At 63.7% G+C, this 12,743-nt stretch overlaps 1 long non-coding RNA gene across 1 annotated transcript; it reads right to left on the bottom strand.

Moving 5' to 3' along the window:
* Nucleotides 1-10,302: 10,302 nt before the first annotated feature.
* On the bottom strand, nt 10,303-12,394 carry LOC138442951 (uncharacterized). The gene is made up of 2 exons (XR_011257943.1): nt 11,959-12,394; nt 10,303-11,346 (listed from the first exon to the last, which is right to left on the bottom strand). It is a non-coding gene; the product is annotated as an uncharacterized lncRNA (long non-coding RNA).
* Between the last annotated feature and the right edge of the window lie 349 nt (nt 12,395-12,743).

Here is a 12,743-nt window from a genome sequence, read left to right on the forward strand (position 1 = left end):
CTGCTGAATGCTCGCAGAGCTCGGCTGCCTGAGTTCCCAGCCAGAACGTTTCCCCAAGCACACGCCACCCCAGGGAGGAGTTTGGAGACAGGGTGCTCGCTGTGAGACAAGGTGCTCGCTGTGAGAATGGAGGGCGGGGCTGGGCGGCCCAGGTGCAGGACCCCGACTCTGGGGCTCTGAGGAAGGCGGCGGTGGGGAGCTGGTGGCAAAGCCTGAGATGCCTGGAGAGGGGGGAGGGGGCCTGCAGGAGCTGGGCCCCGCAGCCAAGCACCTCTGGCTTCTCAGGCTCCATGTGCCCATCAGCAAATTGGTCAAGGAGAGTGCCTCTGACCTGCCGCTCCGGCCATCCTGCTGTTCCAGGTGCAGCCTGGAGACACCCCAGCCTTTGGGGCCAGCTAGACCCTGGGACCCTGAAGTGTCACAGGGAAAAGTCAAGTCGGACGCTATGTTGGAACTATTTGTTTGACTTGCTTGCTGTTCCTTTTTTTTTTTTTTTAATTACAATCATACAGAATGGCCTGTCTTGGAGAATCCTGCTCCTCTGCCTGTTAAAAAGTGCCTTGGTTGAGAACCCTGTCCACCTTCCTCCAGATGGCAGGGAGGAAGAAATCAACACATCATCCTGCCTAAGGCTTGCCATTCTAGGAGGTATTTGCAGCATTCGTGGACTCTTGCCTTTGCTTCCTCACCTCCCCCCGTCCCTGATCTGTGGAAGAAGCTGGCACCCAGACCCCAGTGAGGGTGCTGTTGTGAGATATTAGTGTGCCACCCTCTCAGCCACCGGCTCTCAGCCCCTCGTCTCCGGCTCCCTGGGCTGCTGCGCGGCGAGTAGAGCAAGCCTGGACTTGCTGACAGAAGGGCCGGCTGCTCTGTGCCCGCCCGGCAGGTCAGCGCCTCTGCTGTGTGCCGCCTTGCTTGCCTGCTCTGGTCAAGCCCGCGTCCCCCAGACTGGCCGGGGGCACCGTCCGCTTCCATGTGGGCCTGGCCTGTGGGCACTGCTAGCAGGCGAGGGCAGAGGGCACTCCCACTGTGCCCGCCAGAGTGGGCCCTGAGCGCCTACTTCCTCCAGCAAAGGGCCCTGGTTGGCCTCTGGGTGCTCGATACCCTGGATCCGCTTCCCAGGGCTGCTGCACAAATTCCCACAAACCAGTTGGCTGAAATTTAGTCTCTCCCAGTTCTAGGGGCCAACAGTCTGAAATCAAGGTGTCAGTGGGGCTGTCCCCGGCCCCGCACTCCCCAGCCCCATCTCAGAATCCAGGGGAGGGTCCTTCCCGCCTCTTCCTGCTGCTGGTGGTTCCTGGCTGTCCTGGGCTTGCGGCTGCATCCACCCCAGTCTCCCCTCCGTAGCCACATGGTTTTTCTTCCATTGTATAAGGACACTTGTCTCTGGATGTAGGGCCACCCAGATAATCCAGGCTGATCTCTTGATCTCATGAGCTTAATTTAATGACTGGAAGAGTCTCTTTTTCCAAATAAGGTCGCATTCCCAGGCTCCAGGAGCGGATCTCCCTTTTGGAGGCCCCCTCCTGCCCTTCACCACACCCCCCCGTGGTGGCTGGGGCCTTTGGTGCTGCCCACGGTTTGAAGCGGCCCCTCCGCTGCAGCCTGTCTCTAGCGGCACCATCAGGTGGCATCTAGGCCAGAGTTCAGGAGCGTTTTCATGGCTCTTGGCAGAGGACTCTGCCAGATTGCTTCCAGAGGGTCTGATGCTGCTCTTGCCAGCCCCGGAGGAGTCGCTGCCCACTTGGCCCCGCCCTTGTCACCAGGGGAGGGCACCGCTCAAAGGCATTTTTATTATTCTTGACAAAATAATTTTATTTGTCCACAATTATTGTTTCCAAGTCAGCACATTCAGCTGGAGCAAGCTGTCCCACGGGACCTTCTTCAGACGGCGGGCGTGCCCCCATGCCAGTTCCCCGGGATGGCCAATGGAGGTGGCCTCCGAAGTGCCCCTGGTAGCCAGGGTTTCATCACAGCCTGTTGACAGGGCATCTCCCCCGAGGCCCCCTGCAGCGCGGCCGGGCTGAGTCCTCCTCAGGCCCACTGGAGCCCTCTCCCGGCCCCCAAACACCGACCCCACCTCCCAAGGACCACAGCGTGGGGAAGGAAGGTGGGTGTGGAGGCAGAGGGCAGCCGGGCCCAGCCCAGCCCGGTGGGTGAGTCAGAGCTGGGCGGCCCTGCATGCTGGGGCTTGTGCAGGTGAGCGGGCCGCCGTGGGCCCTGGGTGCGGATCCCAGTGGGCTGTTACCACCCAGCCCCCCCCCAACCCCTCCTCACCCCCCCAGCCTGGCCTGGGCTGACACTGGGTTCACGGCGCCAAGGTGCACTCAGCGCAGGGGAGTTTCAATCCCTGCCCTGCCTACATCCACAGCTCTCCTGCCCACTGTGGCCGCCACAGTGCCCAACAGGCACCCATCAAGGCCAGAGCTAAGCCAGGGGCCCAGGGCAGGGGAGTCCCAGCCAGAGCCTTCCACTTAGCCCCCTCAGGGACTCGGGCCCAGGGAGGGGCTGCCGTGGACTCAGGGCTGGGCTGGGGGAGACCGAGGCCTTCAGATGTCCAGTGCCCAGCTTCTCTTCCAGGAGGCTCTGGGGACCCCCTGCAGGGGCAGCTCCGTCTCCGAGCTCCCCCCTCTCCCAGCACGCGTTCACCGTCTTTGGAAGTCACTGCCACCCCTGCCTGCTGTCAGGGCTCAGGAGCTGGGCCCCAGGGCTCAGAGCAGGTCGACTAGGGATGAACAGGGGCCCCTGGGACGCCCTGCTGGGCTGGGCTGAACTAGGTCCCTCCCCCCCAAGGAAAAACAAGTGGACCTGAGAGAGGTCGTGTCTGACTCTTTGTGACCCATGGACTATAGCTCGCCAGGCTCCTCTGTCCATGGACTCCTCCAGGTAAGAACACTGGAGTGGACAGCCATTCCCGTCTCCAGGGGATCTTCCCGACCCAGGGATCAAATGCAGCCTCCTGCACTGCAGGCAGATTCTTTACCAGCTGAGCTGCAGGGAAGCCCTGTTGTACATCGTGGGTGAATTCTGCCTTTTAAATTCATCCTCAGAAAATAAAAAAGCACAGTTGACTTGCTCGTTATAGCAGAGATTTTAAAGAACATGGAAAAGAGGAGAAATTCCAAGGTCTGGTGGCCAACACTAACTGTTGTACAAGGTCCTTAATTTTAGCTCCGAGCTTCCTGGCAGGCTGAGCAAAAAGGGCAACACGGTGAATCATGTGCTGTCGGAGGCTGTCTTCCCGGATGTGCGCTGACAGCGCCGGCACAGACACTCCTGCCCTCGGCTCACGCTGAATGCTAGACCTCAAATCCTGACTTCAGGTTTCGAAAATGTGGTTGCTCCCAGATGAGCAATAAAAGGGCAGTGCTGTCTGTAGACAGGAGGGTGACGGTGGGAGGGGTGTGGCATGGGTTCTCCTGGGTGCCATCCCAGCTACGGGGAGGGGCCGGGGAGGTCTATCCCCCAACCCCTACTGGAGCCTGGCACAGAGGGCTGCCTCAAAGCACCCAAGGGCAGGAGGTGCTGGCTGGGGGAGAGTCTGGCCAGAGAGGGCCAGCCCGCCTGTGGTGGTGGCCCCCAGGGGGGTGGCCTGGGGAAGGAGGGCAGTGGAGACGGACCCGCTGCTGGCCAGGGAGGGGTTAAGGCCTCCACAGCTCCCGGGGCTGGCGGGGGCCAGGCCGGTAGCCGCTGAGCAGCTCAGAAATCTATTTTCCTAAGCACTTGGCATTTGCCTGAAACCTCAAGTGTATTTTCCCTGAGTTTTATTTTTTCTTTGACCCCAAACTCTGGTAAATTTAAGGGAAATTTAATTATGGTGTTTTGGGTCCATTTACACTTAAACCTTCTCAGCATTTTTTCCAGGACCCTTTTGGAGTTCAGCACGTCTTGGGAGCCTTCTAAATGAGCGTTTTTATTATTATTATTTTTTGAAAAGGCTTTACTCCCCCTGCCCCCACCCCCCAGGACCAGCCTTCCTGCCAAGAATAAACAAGGCTGACTCCACAGGCTCCGGCTGAATTAGGAATCCGTCCCCGGCCGCCAGGCCAGCCCCACAGCACGTCACACCCTCCTCCCTTGGCCAGGCAGCCTTTGCCCTGCGAGCAATGCCCCTTCCCCTGGGTCCTGTTGGCCCTCCCGGGAGGGGCTGTCACCTGCTCCGGGAGCCTCAGCCACACGCCCTCCTGGGGTGGGGGAACCTCGATTCCTTGCTCTTGGCCCTGCCAGTCCCTGCACGGGTCACCCACGGACCAGCCTCTGCCTGCTGCCAGCCAGAACCCAGGAGTTCAGAGTGGCCACAGGATCCCACAGGCGGCGGTGGCCTCAGCGTCTGTGGCTGGAGGCTGTGGACACTGTCCGGTCCAGGCTGGGGCCAGGACGTGCCCCCCCAGGAGGCAGACTGGGGCACCCCACAACCTGTGGACCTGGGAACAGATGGACCGAATTTGGGGGTGATGTGGCCCCTGGCAAAGAGCGCGCAGGGGCCAGCTGCTCACACCAGGCGCAGTGTCAGTCCTGTGTGACGGGGGCACCCTGGGGGCGAAGGGCCGCAGCGGGGGCACCCCAGGGCGTGGAGCCCCGGGGGAGGACCCCGGGGCGTGGAGCTGCTGCCGGCAGAGCCTCCCTGGGGACACAGCGGTCAGGTGCAGCCACCCACTGCGGGGAGGCCTCCTGGCCTTGGGGGAGGCACGTGTTCCCTGCGCGGTGTGGCTCTGGGGGTTCTGGGAGAGAAGGCTTTGGCTGGACTCTGCCAACCCCAGACCCCACGACCTCCCATCTCCCCCAGTGGCCACTGGGAAGGAGGGATGGGAGTGGTGGTGTCCAGGACCCCTTCCCAAGCCCAGGTGTTGGGGCTTTAAGGAGAGGGAAGGTAGTTTGTGAGGGGTCTAGCCCAGGAACATGCTCCTATGGGAAGCCTGCTGCAGTCTCACATACCCCCCCCCAGGGAACCGGGGCGTCTCTGGGTCCCCCCAGGCCTTGAGCACCCCCGGGCCCCACTCCCTGGGCGCCTGGAGCCCCAGGAGCCGTCGCACACATGGGCTCTGGGAGGCACGTATTTGAGCTGAAGAGCTGAGCTGCCTGAGCAGCCAGCACTGCCCCATTTTACAGAAAGGTACACTGAGGCACAGTGGCGTGGAGCACCTCCCCTGGGTCTGCCCCACACCATCTGCTGAGCGCTCACTCAGAGCCAGGCCAGGCGGCCCTCCCAGAGGGGGATCTTTCAGGGCTAGGAGAGGATGCCCTGGCCTCCTCCTCGCCCCCCACCCCAGGCCCCAGCCTCCAGGGGCTCCTCTGCCTGACGACCAGCCCTCCGGGGCCGAATCCAGGGACCAGCGTGGCGGGTGCTGCTGGTGGTTGTGCCTCTGGCCTGTGTTGTGTCTGAGGGCCACCTCTGCCCGTGCCGGCCCCTCCCAGCGCTCAGAGGGCCCCTAATAGAGACATCTTTGAGGGGCCTCCTGAAGCCCCCCGCCCCTGCCTGCCTGCCCCAGAGCCCAAGTCCGCTGACAACTTTATTGTCCGCCCAGGCTGGCCTGCAGGCGCTGAGGGCGTGGTCCAGATAGACCTGGGGGATGCTGACAGCTGACCACCGCCCAGGCAGAGGGCGGCTGAGTGAGATAAACGACCCCCAGCCCCGACCACAGGGCCGCGCCCATACCTGTGCCCACGCTGCTCTGCGCCCAGCTGAGACCGGACCACCCAACAGCCCACCGCCAGGGAGTGGCCTCCCGGGACCCCCAGGCTCAGGGTGAAAGTGGATGGGGGCGGCCTCCTGGCCTGGTGAGACCCCCCACAGCTCTGGGGCCCAGTCGCCCCAGGCTCCCCTCCTGCTGCCCACTGCTCCAGGGAGCACCCCCAGGGCTCAGCCTGGGCCAACCCTGCCCCAGTTTCCAGCCACACCTGCCCCGAGGACCTGTCACCCCGCCCCTCCCTGGGCCAGGGTCAGCCTCAAGCCAGACTGGGTAGGGGTGGAGTGCCCCAGGCCAAGGTTATCTCAGGATGAGGGTCTGGGTTGTCTCAGCTCAGATCAAAGAGCCTTATCTGGCCAGTGCTCCCTGCCCATCCCACCAGCCTCCAGTCCTGCCTCCCAGCCCAACCCTCCCACACCCCGCTCCAGACGCCTCCCAGGCTGTCCAGCACAGCCCTGACCCACAGCCCTGCAGGGCCCGGTCTCCAAGGAGGCCCTGACTAGCCTCCCCGCGAGCGTGCCCAAGGAGCGCCCTGCCCGCTCAGCAGTGGAGGGCCGTGGGGCTGGGTCTCTGGACCGTGTGGCCCACCCCCAGGGTGGGTAGCACAGTGAGTGGCTGCAAGAGCGCGCAGGTGGGCCCGGTGGCCCGAGGGGAGCCAGGCGCGCGGACTCTCTCGCACGCCTGCGGGCACATGCGTGTGTGTCCGCCGGCCCCCTGGCTCCCGGGGGCACCTGGGCCCGAGCCCTCAGCACGGGAAGCCAGCAGAGGCCCATCCAGCTTCTGTGGGCCCCTGCCCCCCATCCGGCCGACTGGCCCTGCGAGCTCCTGCTGCAGACGCCGCCCGTCCGCGCGCCGGAGCAGCGAGGGCCGGGCCAGGCCCGGGAAACTGGGTCAGAACAAGGCTGGGCGGGGTCCCCACCGTGCCTGAGTGCACGCCCCGCGAGGGCAGGGGCTTCAGATCCCAGCACAGCCTGGCTCAGGCTCACACTCCTGTGTCTGCACGTGTGCGTGCGTGCCCGTGCACGTGTGCCCTGCCGCTCCAGCCGACAGCCTCCACGCAGGGATCTGGGTGTCCCCATCCCCACAGGCGCCCCCATCACCTGGCCCAGGGCCACCTTTGGCCTTGCAGACTCTGAGCCAGCCCAGTTCCCAGACTAGCCCCCAAAGGTGGGCCGACCCTGGCCCCGTGGACCTGCGGGGCTGAGAAGAGGAAGCTCAGGTGGACAGAGACGCTGTCTGCCCGCTGCAGAGGGGCACACGGCTCGTCAAGGAGGCCTCGCCGCGTGCTGTGGCCGTGACGTCCTGCTGCTCCCAGGCGCCCTGCCCTGACTTGTACAGGTCGCCTCCTGCGATGCTTGCCCTCAGAGAAGCCCCCAGGGCTTAGGCCTTGGGCTGGCCTTGGTGCTTAGGGTTTATCATCCTGGTGGGGGCCCTGCTCATCCTGGCTGAGGGCCAGGCGCCCAGCCCCAGGGCATGAAGAGTCCCGGGCCCCAGCTCACACCCCTGCCATCCGCGGGCCACATTCTGTGCCCGTGGCCAGGTGAAGCTGGGGGACAGGCCTCACCAGGGCTGGCTAGGAGAGGGGCTGTCCACACTCCGTGCTGGGGTGAAGCAGCCCCCCCCGCCAGGTACTTGGTGGCCCCATAGCTGCGTCCAACCCGCCGAGGGTGGGGCATGTGTTTGCAGTCGTCCAGTCCTGTCCAGCTTTTTGCAACCCTGGCAGACTGTAGCCCCATGAGATTGTCTAGGCAGGAATACTGGAGCTGGTTGCCATTTCTGTGTCCAGGGGACCTTCCTGACCCAGGGGGTGAACCCACACCTCCATGCAGCTCCGGCGCTGCAGCCACCTGGGAGGACTATGCTGACGCTGCGCGTGTGCGCGCGTGCGTGTGTGCGTGCTGGTCGCTTCAGTCGTGTCTGACTCTGTGCGGCCTTGTGGGCTGTAGCCCAGCAGGCTCCCCTGTCCCTGGCATTCTCCAGGCAGGAACACTGGGGTGGGCTGCTACTTCCTCCTCCAGGGGATCTTCCTGACCCAGGGATTGAACCTGTGTCTGCTGCTGCTGCTGCTGCTGCTGTTGAGTCGCTTCAGACGTGTCTGACTCTGTGCATCCCCATAGACGGCAGCCCACCAGGCTCCCCCATCCCTGGGATTCTCCAGGCAAGAACACCGGAGTGGGTTGCCATTTCCTTCTCCAATGCATGAAAGTGAAAACTGAAAGTGAAGACGCACAGTCGTGTCTGACTCTTAGCGACCCCGTGGACTGCAGCCTTCCAGGCTCCTCCATCCATGGGATTTTCCAGGCAAGAGTACTGGAGTGGGGTGCCATTGCCTTCTCCTGTGGCTTTTGAGTCTCCTGCATTGCATACAGATTCTTTACCCACTCAGCCACCTGGGAAGCCCCTACTGAGGCTGCAGAGAGCAATGAGTCTTCCAAACCGACAGCTGGTGGAAAGCCTCAGACATCCCCTGGTCCCCACGCCTTCGTCCCTGCCCTAACCCTGTCCAGCCCCAGCCCGTCCACCCTCACTGCCAGGACACCCTTAGTCCAGCCCCCAGAACAGGGCAGCCCCCCCAGGGGTCACAGGCGGGTGGCAGGAGCCCTCCCCCCAGCTCCCTGTGACTCTGCAGCGCCCGCTCCTGGGAGGCCCCTGGACACCCGGCCTCGTGGACTTGGGGGCTCAGAGTGTCCCTCCTTCCCCTAAGATGTGCTTCCCTGCACACACACACAGACATGCACGCTAACACACACCACGCGGCCCAGACGCTTCTCGTAAATTGCTCCAGGGATTGCAGGCTGCTCCCTGCTTCGAGCTCACAGAACTGGTAGTGCCAGAAATCCAGCTTGTTAGGCAGGTGGAGACTCGACGGGGGCCGGCCCACCCCCGGAGCCTCTCGGTTCAGGCCCTCCCACCCCCAGATGACCCTCAGCAGCAGGGTGCCAGGCCCGCGACCACCTGCTGCTTTGCCACAGGCTGCCAAAGGTCCTCCGCCTTCGAGGTGCCCTCCGCCCCCGCCCAGACCCACCTTCCCCGCCTCAGAGGGAGGTGGTCCTGGCTCTGCAGGCTCCTGAGGGTGCGCGGCCTGTTCGAGAAGTGAGGACGGCGAGGGGAGAAGAGCCACGGGCCAAGGAGACCGGGCAGACCAGGGGCAGGCTGGCCCCGGTCCCTCCCTGTGCCCCCTGCAGTTCTGCCATAGAGGGGGCTCCCCCAGAACCAGGTGGGCCCCCGCCAGCAGCCAGCTGACTCAGAGACCTGGGCCGAGCCCCTGGGGATAGAGGCTGCGAGGTTTCTAGGATGTACGTTTGTGACCCACGGGGCTGGCGCTGAGGGGTCAGGGGCTGTCCCAGGGGAAGGTTGTGGCACGCAGGCCAGTGTGTGCCAGCCCATGCCCTGGCAGACCTTGCTAGTCAACTGCAGCCCCGTCTCTGCTGCCACAGCGCAGCCTCAGCCCCTGTCCTCCAGACGGCTCCCCCAACCCGGGGACCGGAAACCCACTGCCGAGTCTGCCTGCAGCCCCCCACGGCCGGGCCTGGGAAGGCCTCAGCGGGGCCCTCTCCCTCACGCCATCCTGCCCCCACGCCAGGTCTTTCGCGCTGCCCTCTGGGGCGGCGTCCTCTGTCCTGGTCTCCTGGGAGTCCCCTTATTCGAGGTGCAGAGCCCGAGGCGACCAGGGATAGAGTCTGGCTGAGTCTCCTGAGCCTTTGCCAGCCTGGCATTGGGTGCTGGGACGGGAGACCTCTGGCCCCAAGAAAGGCGAGGGCTCCCGGGCCAGAGCAGCTGCGGGACTGGAGTCGGCCGCCTGCCCTCCCTCACTGCTCGGAGCGGAGCCTGGGGGACAGCTGGCCACGTACGGGCCTTCCTCTCTGCTCAGGTGGGGCTCCCACAGCCCTCCGGGCTGAGCAGCAGACCCTGGCCACGTGCAGCTGCCAGCTGCTGCCAGTTGGGCTGGGGCCGGCCTGCAAGGCCACGTCTGCCTTGCCAGGTGGGCAGGACTAGCAGAGCACAGCAGCCCATTGATGGTGTCCTAAACAAAGCCATCTTGCCGGGGTCACCTGCCAGGCCCCGGGGCCCACCAAGCCCCCAGCCACCCGCCTCCAGCCAGGGCCCCGACCTCCGGGAGCACCCAGGCAGGGCGGACCTCAGCGAGCCCAGTGGGACGGCAGGTGTGTCCCCTGCGCAGGGCAGGACGCGTCACCAAGCCCAGCACTCACCATGGCAGCTCTGCCCAGGTCTCCAAGGCTGGCCTCCGCTGGAAGCCCTCAGGAGTAGAAAGGGCACCCCTCCTCCTAGGAGGCAGCTCAGGCTCAGGCAAGAGCCCAGGTCCTCATCCTTGCAGACAGGGGGCTTGGGTGCTTGTATGGGGGCAGGGCAGGGTCTGGGCTGGCCAGCTGGAAGAACACAGTGGCTCAGAGCTGCCCCACCCCGGGTCCAGGGGCCACCCTGATGAGGGCTCCGACTGCAGGTCCAGGACTGGAAGCTCTGCTGGGGCCGAGGGGGCGGGGGCTGGGGTCCCCACCCGGGCACTGGGGCTGAGACAGGAGATCGCACCTGTGGAAGCAAGCCCGAGGTTGTCTGCTGTGCAGGCCTGAGCTCCAAGCTGCTGAGAAAACACACCTTTTTCACAGTGGATTTATTTAGGCCAAGAAAAAAGAAACATTCCTAAGCCCGTCTGTTGTTGTTGTTCAGTTGCTAAGTCATGTCTGACTCTGTGACCCCATGGACTGCAGCACACCAGACTTCCCTGCCCATCACCAACTCCCAGAGCTTGCTCAAACTCATGTCCATTGAGTCGGTGATCCCATCCAACCATCTCATCCTCTGTTGCCCCCTTCTCCTGCCTTCAATCTTCCCCAGCATCAGGGTCTTTTCCAATGAGTCAGCTTTTCACATCAGGTGGCCAAAGGATTGGAGCTTCAGCGTCAACATCAGTCCTTCCAACGGATATTCAAGACTGATCTCCTTTAGGATGGACTGGTTGGATCTCCTTGCAGTCCAAGGGGCTCTCGAGAGTCTTCCCCAACACCACAATTCAAAAACACCAATTTTTCAGCACTCAGCTTTCTTTATAGTACAACTCTCACACCCAAACTTGACCACTGGAAAAACCGTAGCTTTGACCATATGGACCGTTGTTGGCAAAGTAACATCTCTCCTTTTTAATATGCTGTCTAGGTTGGTCATAGCTTTTCTTCCAAGGAGCAAGTGTCTTTTAATTTCAAGGCCGCACTCACTGTCCCCAGTGGTTTTGGAGCCCAAGAAAATAAATTCTGTTTCCATTTTTTTCCCCATCTACTTGCCATGAAGTGATGGGACTGGATGCCATAATCTTAATTTTTTGAATGTTGAGTTTTAAGCCAACTTTTTCACTCTCCTCTTTCACTTTCATCAAGAGGCTCTTTAGCTCCTCTTTGCTTTCTTCATAAGTGTGGTGTCACCTGCCTATCTGAGGTGATTGACATCTCTCCCGGCAATCTCGATTCCAGCTTGTGATTCTTCCAGCCCAGCGTTTCTCATGATGTGCTCTGCATAGACGTTAAATAAGCATGGTGACAATATACAGCCTTGACGTACTCCCGTCCCAATTTGGAACCAGTCCATTGTTCCATATCCTGAGGCTTTCGGGGGCAGATATTTTGCCCTTGCCTGGATCCTGAGCTCCCTGGCCGCCAGGGCAAGGAGAGAAAGAAGATGCTCCTGTGGGCTGTGGCTGGTGAGACTGGGCCCTTGGGCATCTGTGGCCTCCTCCCCTCCCAGGGCTGAGACCAGGGCTCCACCCTGCAGGTGGGCCCCGGAAGGGACAGGAGAGCCACCTCATGACCTCAGAACAGGGGCTGAGACATGCTGGTCAACCCCAACTGTGGCCCGGACCCCACCCCAGGCAAAGAGGAGCTGGGGGGTGCCCGGGGTGATCTGGGGCTCAAGGAGCTGGCCCAGGCCTGGGCACGGGGAGACAGGAGTGGGGCAGGGCCTCCCAGGTGGGCCCAGCCCTGACGGCTCCTGTCCCCTCCCAGAGCCGCCTGACAGGAACGCACGGGCCTCCCCACCCCGTCCCGCCCCACCCTGACCCCTCCGTCCCTCCTCCTCTGGAGGCAGGCAGCCCTGCCCAGCATGGGCTCCCAACTGAGCCCCCACCCAGCAGGGGGCTCGCCCAGCACCCTCCCTGGTCACCCTCCTGTCGGCCGGTCCTCACACACCTGGAGACCACCACCACCTGGTAGGGCCTTCCTCTCCCCGGAGCCCAGTCCCCTCACCTCCCTGGAAACCACCTCACCTGCTCAGGGCTCCTGCAGGGCCAGCTGTGCCCTCTCAGCCCCGGGCAAGCGCCCAGAGGACAGCTCAGCTCCAGGGAGCCCCTCTCTGGCCCCACAGCCTAGACACCAGCCCGCGGTGTGGAGTCGCCCCGGGGCTTGGAAGGGAGGAGGGGCGAGGGGTTGGCAGTGAGAAGCCTGGCTCAACCCGGAGGCCGCAGAGCAGGGACAGGCCTTGGGCTGTGTGGGCCCCCAGGACAGGGCCCACCAGGAGGCTGGGCCCCTAGGACAGGGCCCACCAGGAGGCTGGGCCCCCAGAACAGGGCCCACCAGGCTGGTCCCCAGGACAGGGCCCACCAGGAGGCTGGGCCCCCAGGACAGGGCCCACCAGGCTGGGCCCCCAGGACAGGGCCCACCAGGAGGCTGGGCCCCCAGGGCAGGGCCCACCAGGCTGGACCCAGGACAAGGCCCACCAGGAGGCCGGCCCCCAGGGCGGGGCCTATTGGGAGGCGGGCCCCCAGGGCAGGCAGTCCCAGAGCAGCCCCAGCAGCAGGTCCTCATCGTCCTCGAGGCCTGGCCGCCTCCCCAGTGCAGCCCGCCTGATGAGGAGCAAGAGATGGAGGCCAGCAGGCGCCCTGGGCAGGCGGCCCCGGGGGCCGCACCCCCGCTCCTCTGGCCCAGCCAGCCCCGTGCTTCCTGTCAAAGGCGAAGTTGGCGAGGGTCCTCATGAAGGGGCCTCCGGCAGGCTTGTGGGGCCGGCGAGGACAGCTGGGCGAGAGGGAGGGGATGGCTGCTGACCTGGGGGTCC

Source organism: Ovis canadensis, chromosome 6 (genome assembly GCF_042477335.2).
Source record: "Ovis canadensis isolate MfBH-ARS-UI-01 breed Bighorn chromosome 6, ARS-UI_OviCan_v2, whole genome shotgun sequence".
In the NCBI taxonomy this organism is placed as follows: domain Eukaryota; kingdom Metazoa; phylum Chordata; class Mammalia; order Artiodactyla; family Bovidae; genus Ovis; species Ovis canadensis.